This window comes from Atta cephalotes, assembly GCF_000143395.1.
Source record: "Atta cephalotes unplaced genomic scaffold scaffold00002, whole genome shotgun sequence".
In the NCBI taxonomy this organism is placed as follows: domain Eukaryota; kingdom Metazoa; phylum Arthropoda; class Insecta; order Hymenoptera; family Formicidae; genus Atta; species Atta cephalotes.
Window position 1 is genome coordinate 2732478 of NW_012130066.1, and position 9732 is coordinate 2742209.

Here is a 9732-nt window from a genome sequence, read left to right on the forward strand (position 1 = left end):
GTTAAGGAAAGAACAATTAAATATTTTTCCCGGGTAAAGAATTCGTTTCTGGGTAAGTTAAGGACGCCATTGTTGTCACTGTAGCCTTTTCTTTTATTGCGAAACGCAAATAATCTCCGTTAATTGCTGCTGCCTCGACGGGCAGCAACATTTACAAATGGGACATTAGCTTTTAATACAATTATGGTACATCAATACAACAGAAAACTAATATTTACACATAGTCTCGATTTCGTTCGGTGAGCTCTCTACAATTCTCGGCGTCGCAAGACATGACTTAACAAAATTAATTCACCGATCCGCGCGACTACGCCACGCCGGACCGCTTGCAATATAACAGCAGGCGAGAATTGATACCGCAGTAATTTGTACTAATTAACCCATCCGCGAATTTATGCCTCTCGTACTGAGTTATTATTATTACAATGCGCACATATTACTCGACGTCACGCTACGCGGAGTATCCCTATTAATCATCGACGCGCGCCATAGTAACGCGCGGCGGCGAATGTTATGCCGGATGTAATAATATTTAAATGCTTTTGGCGTTGACTTCGTCGTTGACTTGCTGCCGACTTGACGTTGACCTTCGCGGGGCGGAAGGTTCAAATAAACGAATCGGCCGTTCGTCGATGTTAATGATATTAATGCTCTCACGTAACTTTGTACAAATGGATATATATTATACACACAACGGCTGATAGAATTTTAAATTAAGCGTCGTAATCTACCGGTCAGTCCGTCCGCCCCGCCGTTTAACGGAACAATGAGACGCGGACGACGGCGACGGCGAAGCAAATCGCCCGAGTGTGCCAGGATGAGAAAAAGAAGTACGCTTTACTTTTTGTGATTAAAATATATATAAATAACTTTATTGTTTATGTATTTATATTTATATTTATATTTATATTTATATATATATTTATAATAAAATGCCCTATCTATTTTACAAATATACAAAACTCTCGCTATGTACATCGATCTCCGCTTTCGACTAAACAAGAGAATTACCGAAGAACTTGAATAAATCGATTATCGTCGATTAAACTATCATCGAGTAGAAAGAGGAAAAAACGTTATTTCGTTGCAATACGAGTTACAGGTAATATGCTCCAATTTGCTTTTTTTCTCGCGCTAATTACATTTGCTCACTACGAAGCTATCACGATTTTCAAAAATACGAATAACCGCTTATTTATTCGGACACCGTGTTACGGGTTACATTGCAATAGTAAGAAATGCTTCTGATAATAAGTAGAGAGAAAAGTCGCAGCAGTCAGGAATCCTGTAACAAAAAAAACAAAGGATACGAGTTATACGAAACGATTTCCATTAATGTTTTTTCTAGACAAGATGGACTTGAACAAACGAATAATCGCTTTGTGTCGCACGCAATATGTGATGCAATTATTGATCACGCAGAAAGAATGATTCATTAATATATTGCGTTAATAAATCCATGATAATAATAGAGCAGTTTATTATTGTAATGAATTTCAATAAGCGAGCGATCAATCATTATCCATGTAATCGCTGGAAATGTGTACTATATTACTTCATTTGCGCAGATGGAGTACGATTACAGTACCAAAGCCGATTATTACTGCGATCACATATATTTCGAGAATATGTATATTCATAGTTTCTTGACATTTATATTGTAATAATTTATTAAAAAACGACTTACCTCACTGCGATTTCTGAATACTCCTTGTATAACGTGATTCAATAATACTTTTGGAAACAGTTGACATCTGAAACAAGAAAGATTATATTAAATTATTTAATGCCCAAAGATTATTATGTGAAAGTAAATATGATAATGACAAATTAAATGTAGAGATCCTCAGGTATACGAAAAATCTAAAAATTTAACTAAACACAAATCTAAAAATAATTTTACTGGGTCAACAAAATAATTCTGTAGAAATGATTAGCAATGCTGCAAAAAGCAATTTTCACATTCTTATAATTAATTTGAGTGTCCTACATAATTTTGATAACATTATTTTGATGGTCCAAAATTATTTGCACATTTATATCGAATTAAATTTTTAGATCCTTCAAAAGCATCCTTTGCGTATTATAGATTGGCTAAATGAAATAAATATGATGGATCAAACTTAAGATAGAATGAGATAAATACATCTCATTTCATCTTAAGCGCTGTTCTGAATATGGCCAATCAAAAGTTGTTTGAATGGTCCATCTTTTACCTGAGGATTACTCTAGTTAAACGTAACAAAATTGTCACATTCATTTTTTTTTTAATACAAAAGATATGGTACAAAATAAAAGTACATAATGAAAATAAACAGAGAATTAGAGAATTGGCGTACTGCATTTTGCAAGAAATGTTATATTCTTGAGAGACTCTTTTGAATACAGGATTAAACTTTTTTCCGCTACTGTATAGTTTTAACAAGTTATATTTTTTAATTTTTCCCACGACGAACGTGGGCGACGTGAGGCTGAAAGTTTCTCCGTGGTTTTTAGAAATGCATTTAAACTTCCGCTTGGTTGTGCTCCGTGTCAAAATGCATTTCCTTTTTGCGCCGCCGCCACGTCGCATCGTATCAGGGAGATTCTTTTGCGCGACGCGGAGTGTAGTGAGTACGCACGAAAAACCGATGCCACACATTTGTGCAGTGTCACGGCCGAAGCAGCGCTAGACATTGCGGCGGAAATGTCCGTCGTTTTGAAATTCTGCTGGCTCGAACTGTGTTACGCTTCGGTGAACGTGTCGAGCGACACAGTGGCATGACATGTAGTTGTACCTAGGTGGACAAAACCTCGATTTTCTAAAAGACGAAGATGCCTCTCCAACTACTATACGAATAAATTATTAAACTGTGTCTTTATTATTTGCAAATTAATAATTTTTCAACACAAAGTACTGAAGACTGCAATGTGAATATACAATAAACAGGCAATAAAGGCCTCAAATAATCGAGCTGAATTTTTAATGCTTAAATAATTGACAAATTTAAATTTAATTTTCAATCTTAAAATGCAATTCTAACAGAATTAGAGAATAATATTACAGATTAAATTGACAATTTAATAATATTAATTAAATCATCAAAGGACATCTTAGAAAGATAATAATATGATACTGATAAGCGTCTTGAGATCTGTAAATAATTTTATTGCAAAAAATATTATCTCAGCAAAATTTAAACTCGGATCTTTCGTAATTAATTTTTAGTCCAATCAATTTTAATATAACAATAATCCAAAAAACATTCTACTCGTAGGAAAAATATCTAAGAATTATAATAAACGTAGAATATTAAATATTAATTGCAATTTTATTTATGATAATTTATGATAATTTTATTTTCTAGGACACGAAACGTTTGTACAAAATCAGTGTATAATTAAGTTTCATTTGCAAAATACAGTGTAGAAATAATAAAAATTCAATACATAAAAAAATATAAAATCTTTTTTGCTTAAATATAATTATGTATTTCTTTTAAGAATAATTTTATTTTAAATATTCTGTTAGCATATAATATGTATATATATATATATATATTACAAGTTTGTAAACATAATTAAAAAGATATTATCTATATGCTTGTTATAAATTTGCAGACAAAATAATTTCTCTTCCAAGTAGACGGTGAAGATCAGATTTATGTGCAGTTTCGTATATATAACACGTCTAGGTAACAGCATGCGACATGAGAAAGGAAGGGTTGTTACAGAAGCGATACTCGTTTCTACTTGCCGGCGTGGTCGGGAGAATCGAATGAAATAAGAGAAATTGGCTTGCATCCGCGCACGAGTTTAATTAAACGTTCAAAGAAGCAACAAATAGTCGGTCGCGCCGTGCCGTCCTTCGTCTAGCAATGGAGTCGCCCCGTTTATTATATGTTCCAACGACCAGTCGCCTCTATGATCGTACCAATACCAACGGGTGGTGGATCGATGAAATTCCGTCAGGAGAATTCTGAAAGCTTTGCGGCGCCGCGCCGCACGGTGCAAATGTAATTACAACGCCGCGCCCGCGGGGGCAGTGAAGAGAGCGGCGGTACACAGGAAACGATGCGTAAACAGCAAAGTTATTGATTGCGAAAAATCACTCTTGACCGAGTGGAGCTCGGCAACAGTAGTAACGGTGGCAGGACACAACCGGAATACCAAGGTCCGATTGGATTCCCGCGCTATTGGCGGTTCCGAGTGACTGGAGCGACGCGATGCGCGCGATGTCGATCGTTAATCCTTCTCCTCGTCGATCCGCTCTGTACGCGAGCCGCGAGAATTTCATAGCGTTTACAATTTCCGTAAATGACGCGTCAACTCGTCAGTGCGTGCCCTGGTACAATGTGACCGCGATTGGCGCTCCGGATTACGTCGATTGAAAGTAATAACGCGATCACAATCGGCGACCGACACGACGATTATTTAACGCGTCGGGGTGCGGATGCTCCGAACGCCGTTAGGGACGTGATTGAAACGCTCTTTCATTCGTTTCCTGAAACGTTTTTTTTTGTCATGAAACAATGAGTATTTTTGCTATAAAAAACGAGAATTTCAAAGCGATCGATAAATACGTGTTCAACGCGTATTAAAAAGGAGTCTTTCCATAAAATCATCTTTTAATAAAATCTCTTAGTATGTTCGCTAAAGACATTGTTGAGTGAATTTAATTAAAAAAACCTTTTTTATAGTATATATTGTTCTATAGTATATTGTTCCCAAATACATTAAAATCGATACTTTAAAATATAAACGATATGTTGAATAGTGATTATTTAAAAAAATTTATATAAAATTCACATATCAGTATATGTAATGAAAAATAAATATGATATTTTGTAGTATATCGTCGCGTTTCCTTAAAAAAATTATTTGCATGTGGAGTTTTTGCTAATTCAAAGCATCAACCAAAGAGATATAAATGCCGTTTTATTCGCCTTTAATACACATATGTTTGACCTGATTTCTCTTTTGTTTTCGCTGGGAAATCATTCACGTATATTTGCAATCTCATTTTCTTCTTACCAAGTCACCGTCAAGTAGCAATAAACGAACTGAACATTTGGGATACTGCTACGGCATTATATTCGTGGATAGTTGACCAAAATGGAAATAGCGGAGCCGCGAGGCGGCAAAGTAACACAATCCTCGTGAAATTCAATTTGGCTGGGTAATGAAAGCGTCGGATTCGCGATGTGCCGTGCGCGGCGCATAAGCTTCGGCGTATCTGTCGATTTTCCGTTCCCGCAAATGTATCGAAAATTAACAGTGACTCCAAGAGCGGTTGTTCGCCCGTTCTCTTTGAATCTGAATTTATCACTAGCGAATAATAAGAACGTTCACCGAATTTCTTCTATTATTGCAGAATAACAACCTTCATTTCCATTATATATCGAGATTTTGATGGAATTTTCCTTTCGTTGAAGGATTTACTGGATTGAGGGAAAGATTGAAGGATAATTCAACTTTCTATAAAATCTTCAAGCATGCCCTGCAAGTTACTTGCGCTTCGCAAGTGATCTGCGTTCTGTCGATGGCACACATCTGTCTCCGGAGTCAATCATGCGATCATCAGTGAACTTTCTCAATTTTCATATTTCAACCTTTCAAATTTCACGTGAATTTTAACCAATCAAACATCATTGCTTTGCGCTGGAAAAAATTACGTAGTCATCATTTTGGCAGATCCTCGAGAAAATTTTTATTTCTTATCCTCCTTTTTCCAAGGCAGAATTACGTGATCGTCACAATATTCGACTAAAAAGACTCGAATGACAAACTCACGAGCAGTTTATTTGACTGCAATCAACTTTAGCTGCAAACTGCGACTTTATTCCGATATTCTTCAGTGAGGCAAAATAAAAATTTTGCAATTTTACTATTCTTAATTTTTTGCCTCTGTTTATAATAAATTCTCGATAATCACTATTTATATAACGTATCATAATTGTGATATAATTATATTTTCTTGCATAATTATATAATAAAGAGAAATGTGAAAGATAATAAATAGAACAGTAAATAAATAGAATAATAAATAGAAATGTGCTTGGATAATAATTTTTTCCTCAGTTAAAATAAGAACACTGATTTTAAACGATAAAGAATTTTCGACATTTTTAGATGCAATTAAATAACAAAATCTTATTTTTCATTCACTCAATCATAAATTATCAACGCGCATCATCAAGTTTATGATAGTTTTAATTTTACAGTTAATACAATTTTTTAATTAAAAATTTTAACTAAATACTATTTAATAGTTAATATTAAAAAACTGATGATATTTTATAATCTTTTCTAAAGAAAAATTATCCGAGAATTCGCGAAAGAACTCGGAATTAAAGTTAAAATTGCAATTTCCAAGATATAAATTCTGCTCTGCGGACGGTCGTGGAGTCTTTATCGCAGATCAAGCTTAATGCGACTCCGTGAAGAACCGAATGTCTCACCATCTTTCTGATCCTCGACGCAAATTCGCTCAGCGATTGTTATCATTTAACACTTTGGGGATCCATGATTCCGCCCTCTAAAAGCACCTTAGTTCTCAAAACGGTAACGCTATCAAAGCTGCTTGAACCAGCACCTCAAGATACGGTTTTAGAGTGAAACCACCAAGCGGAACCCACCATCCGACAGATTAAATATTCTATATTTCACGAACAACAAGTTTCTCTTCTCAGGAGTAACGCGCCTCGGTATACACGACGGCGGTGGAAAGCTCTCCTCTTCCCGCCCAGACAAATCACTGGGCGCGTTTAAGTCCCTCCGAGAAGCCGCGGAGGCACTTCCTGGGAATTTGCGGGCGGAAAGAAGTAATATCATTCAAAAGCGGCGGAAGTTATTCCTTGATGCGAAAGTTTCTCCATTTTACATCGGCCGGAATAGTTTCGAGAGAAAATGTTAGTTGCGGGCAAAACTCCATCCCGACGATAACTTTTCCAATTATTATCAGATGGCAAATGGACACCCCTTTGTGTTTTCTAGAGCCGACGCAACGCTGCTTGGGAAACGCGAGAACTCCGGATAACTTAAATTGTAGCGTACGCGGACAGAAGATCTCTTGTCCGGCAATAAACCCCGACGGGGGTATTGCGTGAGATGTCCATTTGTGAGAAATGCAATTGTCATCCGCGAAAGATTGTATTATTTGAAATCCATCTCCGATTCGCACATCAGTGAATATCTCAATTTTTTATGTCTTATTACTTATCTAATTTATAAAAATAATTGATAATCTATGGTTTATATCTTATGCTTTATATTTATTTGCGATATTAACCCTTCAAAGATGATGAGTTTATTATGGACTCACTTAACTATAAATTTAAAAAATGTTAAACAATTCAATTTTCTTTAAGTTTCTTTAAGTTTACATCTATAATTTTAAATTATTCCTATTAAAATATATTTAGTATTCATTTTTCTTATATCAGTTATTTCAAATTAAATATAAATAAATAACAATAAATAGTACAATACTTATAATTATAATATTATATAATTATAATATTACAATAATTATAATAATAGTACAATAATTAAATAATAAAAGAAACTTAAAAATTACACAATATTAAAAATAAAAGTAAAATATGAAAAACAATACAATTATGAATAAGTATAAACAATGGTACAGTTCTCAATAAAGAACACAAGTCAAACTAATAAACAAAATTAAAAATATTTAACAAAAATTTAATTAATGCTTTTAAATGAATCTTTTAATTAACATAAATTAAATGAGTTTTATAGACCCAACGTCAACTGTATTATACAGATTTTGGCGTCAGTTCCAGAGGGTTAAAGAATTGTATGTTTCCTCCTTGCAATAATGCATAACGTTGTTAATTTCAAACTACTAATTACCGATTTAATTTTCTTTATTAAGATAAGATAATAAATCTCGTTTTCATTCGAATTTTCGACCTTTGTAATAGTTTGCTTTATATATTTTTTTAGAGAAGAGCGTCGATGGTTTAAATATATGTTCCGCTCTTACAATTTCTAAATCCACTCACTTAAGGCCGTCGTCGATCGTTTCGGAAATCGGTGGGGCTATAATGCTGCGGAACAGGCCTTTCCTCGGAAAGGAATCTCCGAGCGTGAACCGATGGAGGCGTGAATAATCCGCAAAACAAAGCGTTCAAAGAGCGGAAAATGAAATTATATCCTTGCGCGCGACCGGCGGTAGTACGACGACGTTCGCTTCGTCGAGTAGAGTGAGAAAAGAGGCCGGCGGATTTCCTGTCAACGTTACGAGTCAATTTGCAGCTCGAGGTTTTACTCGCTTCCGAGAGATGCCTTCTTCGTTGCCTCGGTTCGTTTTACGCGCGAGTTCGGCGACACGATGATTGTTTTTAAGCAGAAAAGCCGAGAGGAGATAGAAAAGAGAAAGAGAGAAAAATGAGAGGAGAAAGAGAAGAGAAAGAGAAAAACGAGCCAGCGCGAACATCGATCGTATTGGCGATTCGGAGCAACGCGGAACTTTCTAGCGAACGACAATGACGATTTGAGTTCTCGTCGAGAAGTAATGAAATGGACCGTGCGCGACGATGTGGTCTTGAGGCGGAATACCTCCGGGTGAATGGAAATCCTCCCGTGTGTTTACAAACAAGTGAAACTGGTTCCGAAGGGAGCTTATGCGAGCGGACACGCCCTATCCACGGGCTGAGCGACCGTGCGAAAGAGCCTTCGTCGATGGGAGGAACAAAGCGGGCGCTATCCTTTGTTTCAACCATTCAGCCCAGGGGAGGATATAACGTGAGTGTGTTAATTAAGACCGACCGACCGACCTCGGTGGGATAGGCGTATACGCGTCGTGAAGAAGTATCAGACGAAAATCTGGACTTTTCGCCGACGTCGGCGCATTCATTCGCTCGCTTGCTCGTTCGCTCGCCATAAATCCCCCAGTATTCTTATCCGCCGTGTCCATCGGTGCTAAAAGAACTCTCGAATCAGATTTCTCAAGGCAATCTTTTGGCGAGTTACGTTGTGCCCCGAAAATCTCTCGATTAATCGATCTGGTTTTATTAAGCTGAAGGACGATTCTGTGGAACCAAAATATATTAATTTCTATTACACTAAACTACGGTTAACCCTTTATATTTATATTTGTATTAAATTTATATGCAAATTATAAACTTCTCTCTCGTGAGATAATATAAGGCATTTTGGACTTTAGATGTAAAGCATAATTAAGTTTATGTAAACCATAATTAAACTCATCCCAACTAATTTATAGATATCGCTCTCTTTCTTCAAAAGTGACTTTAAGAAACATAAGTTTCAAGTTATTATCATAAATAAGTTAATTAAACATTCTATCAGTCATAAAAAAAATTTAGTTTAAAAAATCATCAAAATTATTACAACTCAAAAAAGAATGAATTTTTAGGGGTTGTAAAACCAAAATGACAAAAAAGATTATTGCCAATATCATTTAATTAATATTGTAATAATTTTCTGCCAAGTATTAAAAAATAGTTTTTTCCCTTTTTCGAAAAATTTGATTTTTTAGACTTTTAAAGTAAGGAAATTATATATAGCTATTAGTAGATTAAAATTAATTGATTAAATAATCTATCAATTAAAATTTAATTTAATTAAAATTAAATTTTAAAAATTTTGGAATGTGCTATGTATTTTATATTTCAAGTGTTCTAGTTGAATTTTCTTTTTTTCAATTGTTAATGAATAGTGATCAAATTGAGGGTGGCAGGCTGCATCTGTTTCTTCTCTCTC

The 9732-nt window shown here is 35.2% G+C and overlaps 1 protein-coding gene across 1 annotated transcript in view; it reads right to left on the reverse strand.

The window, feature by feature from the left end:
* Positions 1-885: 885 nt before the first annotated feature.
* The window catches only part of LOC105620125 (protein toll), a 53014-nt gene continuing 44167 nt past the window's right edge, over positions 886-9732 (reverse strand). The window contains exons 2-3 of the mRNA XM_012201636.1: positions 1688-1754; positions 886-1285 (exon numbers count right to left, since the gene is read on the reverse strand). The gene's annotated coding sequence lies outside the window, so the exon portion shown is untranslated. The remainder of the gene's footprint in view (positions 1286-1687; positions 1755-9732) is intronic.